This window comes from Carlito syrichta, unplaced genomic scaffold, assembly GCF_000164805.1.
Source record: "Carlito syrichta isolate Samal-C Ts95f unplaced genomic scaffold, Tarsius_syrichta-2.0.1 Scaffold82261, whole genome shotgun sequence".
NCBI lineage: Eukaryota > Metazoa > Chordata > Mammalia > Primates > Tarsiidae > Carlito > Carlito syrichta.
The window spans coordinates 50,517-64,645 of NW_007026357.1; the positions used below are offsets into that span (position 1 = coordinate 50,517).

General features: G+C 36.4%; 1 protein-coding gene across 2 annotated transcripts in view; it reads left to right on the top strand.

Moving 5' to 3' along the window:
* Positions 1-3,376: 3,376 nt before the first annotated feature.
* Positions 3,377-14,129, top strand: part of LOC103257965 (zinc finger protein 474) — a 32,030-nt gene continuing 21,277 nt past the window's right edge. Inside the window, exon 1 of one of the 2 annotated variants that reach the window (XM_008055671.1) lies at positions 3,377-3,550. The gene's annotated coding sequence lies outside the window, so the exon portion shown is untranslated. Of the gene's footprint in view, positions 3,572-14,129 lie in introns of both variants that reach the window. The other variant, XM_008055679.1, reaches the window with a different exon arrangement.

Sequence of the window (14,129 nt, forward strand, 5' to 3'; positions counted from 1 at the left end):
ACAGGCTGAGCCAGCCAGCCCGGCTGGGGCAATAATTTTAAAAGGTTGAGAAACATTGTCTTAGGGCAAGGACTCCTGGACTCCTCAAAGATTTAAGATCTGACACATCAAATGCACTTTTTAAAGTTTTAAAAGTTTGTATTTAAAATGTATTTGCACCTCCTTTTCTTTCTAATCTACTACAAAACACTTTTTTTTGCAATGTTCTAAATTTAGACATTAAAAAATTCAATACAGTACAGTATATAAAACCCAACCTATGCCAAGGCTGTTTTTGTGACAAAAGGCATTTTTGAAAAATGACTTTCCCTTTGAGGTCAGACTGTTTGGTATGGCAATCTGGCAGCAAGATTTTGCAGAAGGCAGTGGAAGGAACGTTGGGCACCAGAAATATATACGTGTCCATCCCAGATTTGCTCGGGATTAGTTTTGCCATCAGGGGAAGTCACTGAATGCCCCTGAGCCCCGGTTTCCTAATCTGTCAAACAAGAATATTAATACCTAACCTAGGGTTGTGAAAGGATTTGAGATAAAGAATGTCAGGTGGGTGTCACTTACTGTCCTGATTTAAGTAATAAGGATAAAGTGAAAATTAACTGGATAGAAGGGAACAAGGCGCCCAGTGGATCTATTTTGCCAGACTTCACAAACATCCTGTTTGGACTCCTGCTGCTTCCATTAAAAATAAAAATAAAAATCCTTTCACACAGAATGTAGTCCCTGCCGAATTTAAATAAACTCACAAGGATTATCGGTAGCTTACAAAGTAAGATGTAGGCTTTGCATCAATGAAGAGACATGAGGATGATCAGATAGCAGCAAGGAGAAGCATTCCTCCTGCTTCGTAAAAATCACCATGATTTATTTCTTTAATGAAACAATCAGGGGCTTATGCAGGCACAACAGCTGTGGTTTTATGAAGGGAAAATAAGCCAGAATTCCTTACGGTGGGGCTGCTGCCACAAGGGGTCAGATCTGGATTATTGGTGTAGGCTGGCATCACCCCGGAGTAGCACAAGCATGACTAGCTATCACAAAACTTTAAATAACTTGCAGTTGTTTTAGGTGAGAAAAGCTCAAGCAATAGCAAACCAGACCAGCTCAAGTAAGGGCTTCAGTGTCTTTGATCTGAGCTGAGGTGAATGCCTGGAGCCGGAACACAAGAAGGAACACGGTTATCTTGAAGCTCACGCTGGTCGCTGGTTGCCCACTCAACAGATGTGAGCAGTTTAGCTGTCGCCATAAATCAAGGGTTTTTCCCCTCAAAAGTTATAAATAGGGATGTGTAAATATTTTGGATTCATCAGCCTCCAAGTATTCAGATGTTCTGGGTTCAACCAAACTTAATACATCGTGCTGAGCAAATTTCCTCCTGATTTTTTTAGGACCGTCTGTGATTTATGGGAAATGGAATCCATATGTTTCTGCTTCATTTACACTTAAATCATCAAAAGATTGTGTGTTGTAAGAGCTATTTCATGTCCAAGATGCCTCTGAGCATGATTTTTAGAAAAATATATAAGCAGCTTAAAATTTGTGGTCCCTTTATAAGACGGGGGGGTGGGGGGGGGAGACAGAGAGACAGAGGGAGAGAGAGAGAGAGAGAGAGAGAGAGAGAGAGAGAGAGAACAAGAACACACCTAGGAAAGCCTCTTTTGCCAAGACGAAATACATTTGAAAACCAGGAAGTTCAATTCAGGCTGAAACTACAAACCTATTAATTTCAAATGAGTCCAGAATTTGGGAGAAAATGAAGTTTCCTCTCCAGCAAGTTTCAGAAGCACCTTTGATGAATATAGAAAAGCAGCTGTCGGCCCGGCAACTGCTCCAGGGAAAAGAGGGCGGCGAAAGCTCCTTGAGCTACCCAGCTAACGGCGCCTGGAGGCTCTCTTACTCTTGGGCCTCCTGAGAGCCGTCGCTCCAGTCCGGATCAAGTCTCTGCCCGGTTTTGGCGTGGAAACACCGGCTCTCGCGATGTTTCCGGGGGGCTGTCCTCCAGTCGTAGGCCAGCACTTCCCGTCTGTGCTTCGGCCGCTTGGTGCCCTCGGCCAGCCCGTGGGCTGCCTGTTGTGTGTGCGTTTGGGATGGGTTTGCTTATTTATTGGGCAGTTTCTTTAGAGACGGATCTCATTCGCTCCCAAAAGGACCAAGTCATGCAGTTTGTGTAAAGTGAAAAGTATGGGAACTAGAGACTTACAAGGTAGTAAAAGGCCACAGGTAAAACTAAGTCTCCCTGCCCCCATCTCGACATTTAGTCTCTGACATCTTGGTAGCTCTTATGCCCTCTTACGTTTGTACTCTTATTTTTATATGGTATCCTTTAAAATATTTTATGTGATAACATAACAGATATCTTTAAATCTCTGCAGAGGATTTCTCTATTCATCATTAAAGTATTATAGCAAATTAGGATGTGGGACTTCATCGTCCAGTGGGGTCTCCAGACTGTGTGGTCTGAAATCACTTCAGCAGAATTAACAGTCCTGTGAATTACCTATATATCCCAATTCATTATCTGAGAATGAAGGACAAGATTTTGAGATATTAGAGGTTACTTTTTTGCTTCTCTCGTCCCTAATCCTAAAGATCATTCAATAAAATGTTTCTTAATCTCACCACCCGTAGGTAATCACTGTTAGCATTTTGGTGTATGTCCTTTGAGTTGATCTTGTGCATGCACATGTGCACAAATGCACGCAGTTTAATAAGATTGTACTATCTATTCTGGGTTATAGCTTCTCTTTTTCATTTAGTAGATATATTGTGCACTTTCCCCATATTAATAAACTATTTTTGCCTCTGAGCTTGAATACTTGTATACTATTTCACTCTGAGATTGCATCACAATTATCTTAATATCACAGAATATTTGTAAATATGAGCTTTAAAAATCAACATTTCAGATATATTTTTAAATGTCAACTTTTTTTAAGAAACATTTTCTGTATCTTAAGACAAACTAAGTATAACTTCTAATCTTACAGTTTCTTGCATCTTAGAGCAAAATAGAAAACATCTTTTGAGAATCATGGAAAATATCCACTTTGTTTAGAAAAGACCAAGCTCTTCTATTTAGACAGTACTTTTAAAACATCCCTAGGAAAAAATCAATAAGTTAATCGGTAAATATTGTTTCTTTTTCTTCTACATCCAAAACGAAAACAAAAACCCCTGTGACTTAAATTCATCTGCCTCTCCTTGTTGGATGCTCAGTCCATTGGTAAAGATGCTGGAATCAGTTTATAAGACAGCTAAAGTCCACACTCATTTTGCTGTCTGTTTCTGAGTTCCTTCCCCCCATGTTTTGGATTTTTCCAATCAGTTACTAGAGAACTCAGTTCTGTCCCTTTTGTTGACAGGTTGCCAGGATACATCCAGGAGACAAAGGCTGTGGTTCCTGTTACCCAGCAAGCAGCCTCAAACTAACACCAACTCCAAAAGAAGGGATGTGAATCTTGGAGCGCCTGGCTAATTTGCTCCATTTCCACCAGCCTCCTCCCTGAATACTCAGAGGTGCTCAGCATTCCATGCTAAAAAACAACATAGAAAAGTAAAGAATAAATGTTACAAGGTAAGGTTCTCAGACGGTGTGCTGTTTCTCTGTTGTCTGGTAGCTCTTAATTCTCAAACTTTTCCTTTCAACTAATAACGACTGCTTACTTGAGATAGTCTTGGTCTCTCACTTGTTTCTCACCCATGTGCAATAAATATTTCCTTGCTATAGAAAAGAAGATTAAAAAACCCCAATTAATCCTTAAGCAAAAAACCTCAAGTACTACTAAAAAATAAATACAATATACTTTGTTGGATGATGGTGGCAATAATAGGTGAACTATGGATCAAAGTTTCTAATAGCTAAAAGATAATTAAATTCCACTTAAAGGAATGATTTTTAAAATAATTTTCTTCAAAGAAAAGTAGATAGAATAGGTTTTTGACATTAATCCAGAGTTATATGCTTATTAGCCAGATAATACATGAAAGAAAAAGGGCAATAAAGGCTCTAGTTAGTCAGTTGACTTGGCTATTTTTTGTTTTCAGTTGAGATAAAATCTATTTGGAGTGGAATGTAACCAATCATGAGTTCTTAAATTCAAGCTCCTAAAATCAATGAGTTTAAACTCATTGATGTAACCATGTAACCATCACCTCAGTAGGCATAGGACATGTCTATCACCCCAAAAAGTTTCTTGTGTCCTTTCCAGCCAATCTTCACTCCATAACAACCACTGTTCTGATTTTTATCACCAAAGAATTGTTTGGTCATTTATGAACTTTATATAAATAGAATCATACAGTATATATTCTTGTATCTGACTTTGGCTCGGCAGAATGTTTTTCAAATATTTTTTCTGTTGTTTTGTAAATCAGTAGTTCTTTTTACAGGTGAGTATAATTGCATTACATGATTATTTCACATTTTTTTATTCTGTTGATTAATATTTTATTTGTTTCTAGTTTGGGCCTCCTATAACTAAAATGGCTATAAACTTTCTTGCACAAGCTTTTTCACCACAATTTTATTATTTATTTTTAAATTTCTTCCAGCATTATTGGGATATGATTGACAAATATAAATTGCATTTATGAGAGGTGACCCCCCCCCAAAAAAAAAACAGAATTATTTTTTGGAAGACGGGTCTCTTGTAATACAAGCTTCTTCCATAGGTAAGTGGTCTAGGAACCCATCAGCACTAGATACCAGCTAGTGGTGGTGTGATAGGCTGAATTTGGCTTCAGTGAAATTTTTTTTTTTTTTGGAGGTTCTTTCAAAACATTTGCTCTTTTCATGATGGATGATGTACATGAGCAACCTGCCCACACTGTCCTGTTAGCAGTTTCTGACCAAAAAAACAGCATGACTCCCTTTATCCCCATCTTCTCTATTCCCCTTGACCTTGCTCTGAGCGCCTTATTTTTGTTTCCCGGGATGAAAAAAGTCCTCAAAGGGAAACATTTTGCTGATGTGTAAGAGGTGAAACAAAAAAATGGCAGGGGCACTAAAGGGAATCAAAATTGATGAGTTCAAAAACGGTTTAGAACAGTGGAAAAGGCGACTCTAAAGGTGTATTACATCAAACGGAGAGTACTTTGAAGATGACTGAATTTTAAACATGTAAGAACAAATACACAATTTTTTTATAAATAAATTCTGGGTTGTTTTGAGTCCCCTTCTTATTTAGGATGTACAATGAGAAGTTTTGTTTTATGTATATATTGTAAAATGATTACCACAATCAAACTAATTAAAATATTCATCACCTCACATAGGTACCTTTTTTACTTTTTGGTGGTGATGAGAATACTTGGGATCTAATATCTTGGCAAATGTGTATACTACATTATTACCAACTATAGTCACCATGCTGTACTTTAGGTCTCCAGTACCTATTCATCGTATAGCTGAAAGTTTGTACCCTTTGACCAGTATCTTCCCTTCACCCCATCCCCCAACCCCTGGTAACCATGAGTCTACTAAAATGACCAACAGGTATATGAAAAGATGCTCAACATCTTTAATTATCAGAAATACAAACAAAACCACAATGAGATATTACCACACATCTATTAGAATGGCTGCTATAAAAAAGACCAAAGATAAGTGTTGGTGAGGATGTGAAGAAAAAGATATCCTTGTATACTGTTGGTAGGAATGTAAATTTTTACAGTTATTATTGAAAACAGTACGGAGGTTCCTCAAAAGGTTAAAAATAGAACTATCATATGATTCATCAATCCTACTTCTGAGTATCTATCTAAAGTAAACTTTGGGAGACAGAGGTGAAAGGATTGCCTGAGCTCAGGGGTTTGAAACCAGTCAGAGCAACTTGGCGAGACCTTGTCTCCAATAAATAAACAAATTAACCGGGCATGGTGGTGCATGCGTTTGGTTCCAGCTACTTGGAAGGCCGAGGCGGAAGTATCACCTGAGCCCAGCAGGTTGAGGCTGTAGTGGCCATGAGCAGTGTTCCACTGCACTCCAGCCTGGGTGACAGAGTGAGACTCTGACAGAAATATAAATAAATAAAAATAAAGTAAATGAAATCAGTATGTAAAAGAGATATCTACACTTTCTTGTTTATTGCAGCATTATTTACAATAGCCAAAATTTGGAAACAATTTAAGTGTTCATCAACAGATGAATGGATAAAGAAAAGGTGGTATTACATATAATGGAATATTATTGAACCTTAAAAAAAAGAACAAAATCCTGCCATTTACAACAATATAGATGAACCTAGAACATCTATATCTATGCTAGTGAAATAAGCCAGACATAGAAAGACAATACTATATAATCTCACTTATGTAAAACTGCACAAGTCTTTTGCTGGATATATATGTTCATTTATTCCGGATTTAGACCTGTAATGAATTTCAAGGGTGATAGGGTGGATATTTATAGTGAATAGAAAATGATATGTCACTATGATAATGAAATTATGACTAATGAAATTGAGCACTTTTACATGGGATTGTGGAGATTTGTATCTCTTTTTAATTCTTGATTTAATTACTGACTCCTTTTAATTATCACATATTTCACTCATTTTATTTTATTTTTATTTCAATAGCTTAGGGCGTACAAACGATGCATGGATCATCATGGATGCATTGTTTAGTGGTGAAGAAGTCTAGGCTATAAGTGTATCCTCCACCCCAACCTATGCATATTGCACCTGATAGGTGATTTTTCATTATCAGTCCCCTGCTCCCTTGCCCCTTCTACATCTCCAGTGTCCATTATGCCATTCCATATGCCTTTGTAGTTCCTTAGTTTAGCTTCTACTTGTAAGTGAGAACATGCAGTGTTTGGTTTTCCATTTCCGCATTACTTCACTTAGAATGGTGTTCTCCAGTTCCATCCAAATTGCCACAAAAGACATTATTTCATCCCTTTTCATGACTGAGTAGTAATCTATGGTCATGGTAAATATACATATGATATATATTATATATCACATTTTTGTTATCCTTCAGTCAGTTGATGGGCTTTAGGTTGATTCCACATCTTTGCAGTTGTGAATTTTTTACCCATTTTAAATGTTTTTCTTTTTTATAATGCCTTTATTGATGGATAATTTACATATAAGATGCAGCTATTTTAAGTATACAATTTGGTGATTGACAAATAATTACAACCTTGTAACCACCGACGATATCAGTATAAGAACATATACAAGCCAGGCTCAGTGGCTCAGCCTGTAATCCCGCGCCTTTGGGAGGCCGAGGTGAGTGGATTGCCTGAGCCCGCGGGTTCGAGACCCGCCTGGGCAGCGAGACCTCATCTCTACAATAAATCTAAAAATCAGCCGGGCGTGGTAACGCATGCCTGTAATTCTGGCTAATCGGAAGGCTGAGGCGGAAGGATCGCCGGAGCCCAGCAGGTCGAGGCTGCGGTGGCCGGGAGCAGCCACAGCACTCCTGCACTCCAGTCTGGGCAACAGAGTGAGACTCCAACTCAAAAAAAAAAAAAAAAAAAGAACATATACATTAACCTTTGGAGTCAATTCTCCACCCGTGCATCTACTCACCAAACAATCATTTATATTTTGTGTCACTACAGATTAGCTTTGTCTTTTCTGGTATCTCATATAAATGAAATAATCCAGTACATACTCTTTTGTATCTAATTTTTTCAGCATCATCTTTTTCAGAGGAATCCATGTTGCTGTGTATATGATAGTTTATTCATTTTTTAAACTGTGGAACAAGATTCTATTGTATAAATATGCCATCATTTTTATCCATTAATCTGTTGATATATATTTATGTTGTTTCCAATTTTTCACTATTATGAGTAAAGCTGCTATAAACGTTTGCATATGACTTTTTGTGAACATATACTCTCATTTTTCTTAGGTAATTATTTAAATTGCCAATACCACTGGGTAGGTATAGGTTTAATTTTATAAGAAATTATTGGCCGGGCTGGGTGGCTCAGCCTGTAATCCTGCGCCTTTGGGAGGCTGAGGTGAGTGGATTGCTTGAGCCCGCGGGTTCGAGACCCTCCTGGGCAACTTGGCAAGACCTCATCTCTACAATAAATCAAAAAATCAACCGGGCGTGGTAGCGCGTGCCTGTAGTTCCAGCTACTTGGAAGGCTGAGGCGGAAGGATCGCCTGAGCCCATCAGGTCGAGGCTGCGGTGGCCGGGAGCCGCCACTGCACTCCAGTCTGGGTGACAGAGTGAGACTCCAATTCAAAAAAAAAAAAAGAAAGAAATTATTGAACAGTTTTTCTGAGTGGTTGTAAAATTTCACATTCCCACCAAGCATTTATGAAAGTTCCAGTTTTTTTACATCTTCCATTTGTCTTGGCAATCTTTTTAATTTTAGCCATTCTAGTATGCACGTCTAGTGCTATCTCTGAAGTTATTTGTTTTGTTTTATTCTGTTTTATTTTTTTGAGTTGGAGTATCACTATGTCGCTCCTACCGGAGTGCAGTGGCGGCTCCCGGCCACCGCAGCCTGGATCTGCTGGGCTCTGGCGATCCTCTCAGGTAGCTGGAACTACAGGTGCGCGCTACCATGCCCGGCTAACTTTTGATATGAATATATCATATATATGAATATATGTTTCATATGTATTTCTTTTCAGAAATAGATCTTGCAAACATTTTTCAATCCTGGCTTGCTTTTTAATTTTCTTAATGATACATTTTAATGAGTATAAGTTTATAATTTAGAGTAAGTATAATTTATTATTTTTCTTTTATATGTAGTGCTTTGGTATTTTGTTTAAGAAATCTTTGCAAATATCAAGATCATAAAGATATTCTCCTATGCTTTCTCTTAGAAGCTTTGTAAATTTTCCTTTTATATTTTGTTCTATGAATCATCTTTAGTTAATTTTCGTGTGTGGTGAAAGTAGGGAGTTACTATTAATTTTCTCCCAATATGTTGAGTATTATTTTATGAGCCTATTGACTATATATTTTCTGTATATTTATATATAAATATATGTATATATTTATATACAAATATATATTTATATATCTTATCTATTGATATATACATTATATATTTTTTCTATATATAATATTTATACATATATTTCATATATTAATATATATAAATATATATTTCATATGTATTTCTTTTCAGATGTTCTACTATCATTTGTTTATTTTTTAAAATCTTTTTTCCTGTAATTTTTTTAATTTTAAAGATGTGGGGTACAATTCAGGGGTACAAACAAATGTTCATTATAGAATTTGTTTTAAAAGAGTTTCTTCTCCATTGAATTGTCTGTCATCTTTGTCAAAAATGAATTTACTGTGTATGTGAATTACCATATATGTCTGTCCTCCCTATTCTTTTACATGGATTCATTTGTTTATCTTTATTAAGATCATTAATTTTAAAGCTAATTCATCTTGGCTTGTAGGTAGTGAAGGAAGTATTCAGAATAAGTATGAAATTTGTGTTTTTCCATGACTGCTTGCCAGTGGAACCATCAACAAGAATTAGAGTCAGGTTGGGCACTCTTTCTTGCCTCTTGCCCAAATGTTTCTCTAGTCAGTAATCTGATTTTAAGTGATTCTGTAATAAGCAAAAGCCAAAAATATAGTTCTAAATTAGTTCATGAGTCATAATTCCAGATTTAAAAAATTTTTTTCATAAGCTAATTAATACAGAATGTGACTTGACCTTAATTTTTATTTATTCAATAATTTGCCAAGTGTCTACTATATTCCAAACACTGTCCTAGACAGGGAAAAAGGGAAGAGAATATTTATTTGTTCATAATTTCTGCAAGAAAATATTATTTATAAATCTACCTTATTTCTTATTTATAATGTATTTTTCACAATCCAGAGAAAAATCTATATGTGGTACAATAAGCAACAGATTAAATGTTTTTATATATTCCTATGAATTGACAGAAAACTACCAACACACAAATGTTTACTATGGAAAAATATTTTTCAGCTTTTGCAAATTTAGCTATCACTGCTATAAAATATCCATTTCGCTTAAGCCTGAAAATATAATATATCATTTGCTTTTTCCAGTTTATTTTAGAATTAGAATCTAATATATTATTTCCAAAAGAAATTTGTTTATAAGCTAGATCTTTATTATATTATTATTATTATCATTTTAAAGATGTGAGGAATTCAGGGTTGGGTATACAAATGTTCATTATGCAGGTACCCTTGTTGATAAGGTGTGCCCCCTTCCCCAGGCAGATTCCCACTACTGCCAATCCCACTTCCCCACAAGCTAGATCTTAATTTGGCCACTTCTTCTCTGGCTCTACATAATTTAAATGAAAGTCTAATATTATTTTAAATCATTTTCCCAGACTCTCTGGTGAATTATACATTTTCTGGAGTATATACAATTCTAAAAGTACGTTTTAAATGGTGAAGAATATAAATCATTTCAGAACACCCTTCTTGAGGGAGCAGTGATGATTCCTGTGGATTCTCAAAAACATAGAGAATAACTCTCTATATTTCACAGCATACACATATGGCAATAGGAATATACCATGTTGGGGGCAGTAGAGAGGGAAATGTAAAGAAGACAAGTTGCTAATAGGTTAAAAATGATGGCAAAGTGTAAATAGAATACCTATGGTACAATGTGGCCAAACATTTATTTAAAAGAAGGTCCTAAGAGGAGCCCAATGGAGTTCTGCAAAACAAAACTTGGTAGGATTCTGGTCACATTGAATACTGTCTTATGCAGTCACATTGATTAATAATTGAGTGTCTCATTGGTAAAATGAAGTCTCATTTGTAGAGACTGTAAATTTTTCTTATATATGCTCAAATAGTAAATAGTTTAGGCCTTGTAGCCCATGTATTCTGCCATTATGGGGCAAAAGCAGTAAAAGACAAATACAAATGAATAAACATGACTGTGTTCCAATAAAGCTTTATTTACAAAAAGAGGTGGACAGCTAGCCAGAACAAAGGGTCATAATTTGTCAGCCTTGTTCTTATGTTCAAGGAATACTGATGAAATACCTCCTAAAAATCATATGTTAATATTTAAAGGCCTATGGTTTGAAACTGCTGAGTGTTTTTCTGCTGAGTGACTAGTACTTGGGAGTTCTCTTTTAAGAGGTGTGACTGGAGATTCACATATAGAAGAATGAAACTAGATCTCGACTCTCATCATGTAAAAAAAATCAAATCAAAAGAAATTGGAGACTTACATCTAAGACCTGAAACTATGTAACCACTAGAAGACAAAAATCAGAGAAACATTTCAGGACATTGGTCTGGGCAAAGAAGTCGTCTTCTTCTTTTTTTTTTTTTTTGGTAGATTGATGGGAGATTTATTATGAGAATTGTCTTATCCATTATGAAGGCAAGAAATCCTGTGATATTCCATCTGCAAACTGGAGAACCAGGAAAGCTAGTTGTAAAATTCAGTCTAAGTCTGAAGGCCTGAAAAGTAGAGGCACTGCTGGTGTCAAGTCATAGAGTCTGAAAGTCCAACAACGAGGAGTTCTGATGTTAAAGGACAAGAGAAGATGGATGTCTTAGCTCAAGAAAAAAGAAATTCTCCTTTTTTTCACCTGTGTGTTTTATCAGAGCTCTCAACAAATTGGATGATGTCTACCCACACTGGTGAAGGTATATCATCTTTATTCAGTTTGCTGATTGAAGTGCCAGTCTCTTCCAGAAACATCTTCACAGACACACAAAATAACATCTTACCATCTATCTGAGTATCCCTTAACCCAGTCAAGTAGACACATAAAATTAACCATCACAGTGCCTTTTGATGCACAAATTTTTAAAATGTTGATGAAGTCCAGTAAATCTATATTTTCTTTTTTTGCTGGAACTTTTGTTGCTAGAGCTAAGGAATCATAGAAGTCTTCTTAAGTAAGACCTCAGAAGCACAGGAAACCAAAGCAAAAATGGACAAATGGGATCACATCAAACTAAAAAGCTTCTGAACAACAAAGGAAATAATTAATCACCTGAAAAACAACCCATCTGAGAAGGGATTAACAACTAGAATATGTAAGGAGTTCAAGCAACCCAATAGGAAAAATAATAATAATTCTCTTTTAAAATGGGCAAAATATCTGAATGGACATTTCTCAAAAGAAGACATACAAGTGGCCAGCAGGCATATGAAAAAATGCTCAGCATTATTAATCATCAGAGAAATGCACATCAAAACTACAATGAGATATTATCTCAGCCCAGTTATAAATGGCTTTTATAAAAAAGACAGGCAATAGCAGATGCTGGTGAGAATGTAGAGAAAGAGGAACACTTGTAACATTGTTGATGGGAATGTAAATTAGTACAATCACTGTGAAAAACAGTGGGTTTTCCACATATGGGGTTCCTCATAAAACTAAAAAGAGCTACCATATGATCCAGCAATCTCACTGCTGAGTATATTTCCAGGAGAAAGGAAATCAATATATCAAAGAGATATCTGCACTCCCATATTTATTGCAACACTATTCACAATAGCCAAGATAAGAATCAACTTATGTGTCCATCAATGGATGAACAGATAAGAAAATGTGGTATATAAACACAATAAAATATTATTCAGCCATAAAAAAGAATACACTCCTGTCATTTGCAACAACATGGGTGGAACTGGAAGTCATTATGTTCATTGAAATTATCTAGGCACAACAGCACACATTACATGTTCTCACATGTAAGAGCTAAAATAAACTGGATTCATGGAGACAGAGGTAGAATGATGGTCACCAGCGGCTGGGAAGGGTGGCAGGGAGTGAAGATAAAGAAGAGTTGTTTAATAGCTAGATAGAATAAGATTTAGTGTTTGGTAGCACAATAGGGTGACTGTGGTTAATAATTATTGTAGATTTAAAAATAACTAAAAGAGTGGAATCGTAATGTTCCCAACACAAAGAAATGATAAATGCTTGAGGAAATAGATATCCCAGTCACCCTGATCTGATTACATTGTATGCTTATATTAAAATATCACATGTACCCCATAAACATGTACAACTTTTATGTGTCCATAATGATTAAAGTATAAAATTTTTTAAAGGAAAAGATTTCCAAGGGAAACAACATCTTGAAAGTTATCAGCGCTCAGTATACATAAAGTCAAGAGGGACAATGTATGTATAAACTCAGCTCAGGAAAGACAAGCTCTCTTATTCTACTGTAGCTTTCCACCTAGTTAGACAGTGCCCGGTGCATGTGATTAGTTGGTTATACAGCCACCTTCATTCAGTGTGCCTGTCTAACTCATTCTCTGGGGGAGCTGTAGCCCAAAGATTCTGGTTGCTTATTATTTGATAAACAATCTTTACCATGAGGTACAGTGTTTGGTTCTGTTCACAGTCTTTGGCTGTATTTTTATTTATCTTAGATTCAGTATAGTTACTCTTCTAAAGCTGTAATGTTGTAATAAGACTAATTCCTTGAGTTAGTATTATAAAGAAGAGTGAACAAGAGTTAAATAAGCAGGTATACCTAAGCCTTGAGAAAATACCATAAAACAAGTTGTTTATTATTCCTCTATTTAAATATTAAACTTGACTTTTGTTTAAAAATCTAATATAAAATCAAACTAATCTTACTCAATTCAGCCAACATTCAATATATTTGGTTAGCCCCTACAATGTGCCTTGCACTGGTCTAGGCACTGGGGATACAACTGTGCAGAGATCAAATAAGTCCCTATTGTCTTGGAGTTTATGTATAAGTGAAGGAGATACATATCACACATGCAAACAAATAAACTAAACAAAAACATAGTGCTAAGTGCTGTGAAGAAAATAAATAGTGCCAGCTGGGCTCGGTGGCTCAGCCTGTAATCCCGCGCTCTTGGGAGGCTGAGGTGAGTGGATTGCCTGAGCCCGTGGGTTCGAGACCTGCCTGGGCAGCGAGACCTCATCTCTACAATAAATTAAAAAATCAGCCGGGTGTGGTAGCACGTGCCTGTATTTCCGGCTACTTGGAAGGCTGAGGCAGAAGGATCGCCGAAGCCCAGCAAGGTCGAGGCTGTGGTGGCCGAGAGCGGCCACTGCACTCCAGCCTGGGCGACAGAGTGAGACTCCAACTCAAAAAAAAGAAAAGAAATAGTGCCATCACTAAATACAACTTTGATGATGGTGACATCTGTTACATGTATGCACATAAATGGGTACGTGTAT